This window comes from Trachemys scripta, chromosome 20, assembly GCF_013100865.1.
Source record: "Trachemys scripta elegans isolate TJP31775 chromosome 20, CAS_Tse_1.0, whole genome shotgun sequence".
Classification (NCBI taxonomy): domain Eukaryota; kingdom Metazoa; phylum Chordata; order Testudines; family Emydidae; genus Trachemys; species Trachemys scripta.
The window spans coordinates 8,555,184-8,559,617 of NC_048317.1; positions in this window are offsets into that span (position 1 = coordinate 8,555,184).

Genomic DNA, 4,434 nt, shown 5'->3' on the forward strand with positions numbered 1-4,434 from the left:
TGAACTATAATAACTTAATTTTTCATAAGCAATGTTGCATGTTTATTTAAGTGTCCTTTAGGTAAGCTCTTCAAAAATGAGACTTAATAAAAGGTTCTGGTAAAATATATGGAACTCTTTCTTGACCAATAAAATAACAATTATAATTGATTGTATTCTGTTCATATTAAGAGAGACGTCATGACAGTGGAGCATTATAAGCAATGAATGATACATACATTCAGAGAGAGAGTCTACTTTTGGATGGGTGACTTAAGGAAAAAAATCCATGGCACTGCACTGAGACTGAGTTGGGAATTGCAGTGTTGCCAAGTGTCACAATATTTGGTGTTGGTTGGAATTATTTAGCTGGAAAGACCCATCTCCTGGATTCATGTAATTACATAAGAAAGTTAGTTTTTTTTTTTTTTTTTTTTAAATGTAGCCCTTGTGATTTCAGAGAAAAGCTTGAAAATGTGACTCTGGTGTACTGTAGAGTTCTATTTAGTTTCTGGTTCTTGACCCTTTATTTTTTAAAATCTCATGATTTTGAGAGTCTGGCTCATGATTTTTTGAGTGTTTGGGATTGGCAATGCTGGGATTAAGGAAATGGCACTCTTCTCTCTGAGATGGTACTCATCCATTACCCTGCTGTGATGACTGGAGATGCCGTCTTTGTGGAATATATCTTTGCTTTCAAGTCCAGAGGGACTTGAAAATGTATCAGCATTTCCTGTCACTGCCTTTATGAAAGAGATTATAAATTTAGAATACATCTTAATTGAATGCTTGCCAGCCTAATTGATACTGACCATATGGGGCCCATATTCCAGAGGGATAAGTAGAAGATAACCCTGAGAATACTCTTAATTAAATGTATACACTGGGGACCCACGTACCAGTGGAAAAAGCACTAGAAGCCATATGTCCTGGTGTTGAAAAGGCTTTTGACAGGAGTCACTACATATTATATTTATAAACTATGAAAGTGAAAATATTAAAACATATATTAAAAGGGCATTGGCAACATTTCCCACACAGTTTCAACTGGAAACAGAATCTTCCATTGTTCAGTAGAATTTTGCTGTAGTACATCGTTAAAACAGTTACTGCATTGCATTCTGAAGAGGCTGCATTTCATCATTAGGTGAAATTATTTGTATTATAGAGATTGCAATCAACTTGTGTTTTAGGATCAAAGGAACAATATAAATATGCCCCTGCAGAATCAATTGATGGAGCTAGAAAAGAACTATTACAGTCCCTATATAAGAACAGAATATATTATTGGCACTAAGAGAGGAAGTATCATATACTAAATTGATACTGCATTTGATCTCAGTGATAAAGGCTATGATAATAAAGGATAACTACATATTGCCTCTGTTGCTGCAGCATTTAAATAGCAGAATTCCTTGCCTACAGAAGTGAAATTAAGAATGCCTTTCTGAGAATGCTTTGCTTATCTTCCTTCCACCCATCACAGGAAAGCCTTTCTTTGAACAGATATAAATAGGAAAGCTAGTAGGGGAGATCAGACTAACGTTCTTTTCTGCCCTTCCTTAGCCATAGGTAAACTTTAGAAGAAAGCATTTAAATCAGGGTAAGTACAGCACATGAAATTGAAATTCTGGCCTGCTATGGAAATTCTCCCTATAGCTGCAAAGTGAGGAAAAAAATGATCAACAAAAGGTTTTTTAGCATTGGTGAAATCAAACAGCAATTTTTATTTGCCTCTCATGGAAGATAAAAGTACAGGCAAATGTTTGTATGTACTTGGTTTGGATATAAACTTAGGTAACCATAATCAAATATAACACAAAGTTTGGGCAGCCAGGGGTTAGGCAACAAATCTCATCATCGGATTAATTGTTTTTACTTTGATAGAAGGAATATGAATTCCTGCAGGTCCCTCTCTTATTCTGCCATTTGTTCCCAAACCCTACCTAAAAAATGTGAGTGAGGGGACAAAATGAAAATTTTATTTTGAACTTTTAGCTGTGTTAGTATGAATGAACATCATAATTAATAAAATGCTAGCAACATGTCATATAAACATTGTGGAACCCCATTTCATATCATTCTTTTACAGTTTTGTCCATTTCCAGCTAACATGTAGATTAACTGTTACACATGCAACAGAGGAAAATGTTTTTCTTTTAACATAACACTACTTTTTAGAAATTCTGAAAACTTTTGTAGTAGACTGCTTCTTGAGATTTGAATTGTAATTTCAAAGAGAATGTAATGGAAGAAGGAAATTTCTGATATAAATTAGGGCCGCCAAGCGATTAAATAAATTAATCATGATTAATTGTGCGATGAATCGTACTGTTAATAGAATACCATTTATTTAAATATTTTTTGATTTTTCTATATTTTCAAATATTGATTTCAATTACAACACAGAAAACAAAGTGTACAGTGCTCATTTTATATTTATTTTTGATTACAAGTATTTGCACTGTAAAAAAACAAAAGAAATAGTATTTTTCAATTCACCTAATACAAGTACTGTGGTGCAATCTCTTTATCATGAAAGTTGAACTTACAAATGTAGAATTATGTAAAAAAATAACTGCATTCAAAAATAAAACTAAAATTTTAGAGCCTGCAAGTCCACTCAGTCCTACTTCTTGTTCAGCCAATCACTCAGATAAACAAGTTTCTTTACATTTGCAGGAGATAACACTGCCTGCTTCTTATTTCCAAAGTCACCTGAAAGTGAGAACAGGCGTTCGCATGGCACTGTTGTAGCCGGCGTCTTAAGATATTTATGTGCCAGATGCACTAAAGATTCATACGTCCCTTTGTGCTTCAACCACCATTCCAGGGGACATGCATCAATGCTGATGATGGGTTCTGCTCAGTAACAATCCAAAGCAGTATGGACCGACGCATGTTCATTTTCATTATCTGAGTCAGATGCCACCAGCAGAAGGTTGATCTTTTTGGTGGTTTGGGTTCTGTAGTTTCCACGTTGGAGTGTTGCTCTTTTAAGACTTCTGAAACCATGCTCCGTACCTCATCCCACCCAGATTTTGGAAGGCACTTCAGATTCTTAAACCTTGGGTCAAGTGCTGAAGATATCTTTAGAAATCTCACATTGGTACCTTCTTCGCGTTTTGTGAAATCTGCAGCAAAAGTGTTCTTAAAATGAACATGTGCTGGGTCATCATCTGAGACTACTACAACATGAAAATATGGCAGAATGCAGGTAAAACAGAGCAGGGGACATACAATTCTCCCCCAAGGAGTTCAGTCTCACATTTAATTAAAACATTATTTTTTTCACGAGCGTCATCAGCATGGAAGTGTGTCCTCTGGAATGGTGGCCGAAGCATGACGCGGTGTACGAATGTTTAGCATATCTGGCACATAAATACCATGCTATGCCAGCTACAAAAGTGACATGCAAATACCTGTTCTCACTTTCTGGTGACACTGTAAATAAGAAGAGGGCAGAATTATCTCCTGTAAATGTAAACAAACTTGTTTGTCTTAGCAATTGGCTAACAAGAAGTAGCACTGAGTGGACTTGTAGGCTCTGAAGTTTTACATTGTTTTGTTTTTGAGTGCAGTTATGTAACAAAAAAAATCTACATTTGTAAATTTCACTTTCACCACAAAGAGATTGCACTACAGTACTTGTATGAGGTGAACTGAAAAATACTATTTCTTTATCATTTTTACTGTGCAAATATTTGTAATAAAAATAATATACACTTTGATTTCAATTACAACACAGGTTACAATATATATGAAAATATAGAAATACATCAACATGTTTAATAAATTTCAATTGGTATTCTATTGTTTAATAGTATGACTAAAACTCTGATTAATCGCAATTATTTTTTTAAATCACAATTTATTTTTTTTAGTTAATCACATGGCTTAACTACGATTAATTGACAGCCCTAAAGTTCCTAGGGGCAGGGACTGACTCTCACAATGTGTGTAGAGCACCTAGGGCAACGGTGACCTGTTTTTAGTGGAGGCCTCCAGATGGTACTGTAATAAAAATACAAAAATAAACAAACAATGAAACTGGGGAGAAGTCAGAATGGATTAGCAGGTTAGAGGGAGAGAGAAACCTGTGTGTGTACATGAACACAGAATATGGGAGGGGGGTGTTTATGCATACACAGAATATGGTAGGGGCCTAGAAAGCTCCCTGTGTGTCTGTACACACGCTGTGGTAGAGTCCCAAAGACTGCACCAACACTGCGGTGAGTACATTAGAATTATTTAGAAGGGTTTGCAAGCTCAGGGTACCCCGTCTTTCGTGATAACAGTGTTCAGCACTGACCCAGGCTCAACACGGGGACCCCCACAGCCCTTCGGGGAGGGAGGGAGCTGCTGTAACTTCAGCTTGTCCCAGCTTCATCCATCAGTCCAGCCAGGGCTCTGCCCTCGCTAACGTGACCAGCTCCCCAGTACCTTCCCCACATT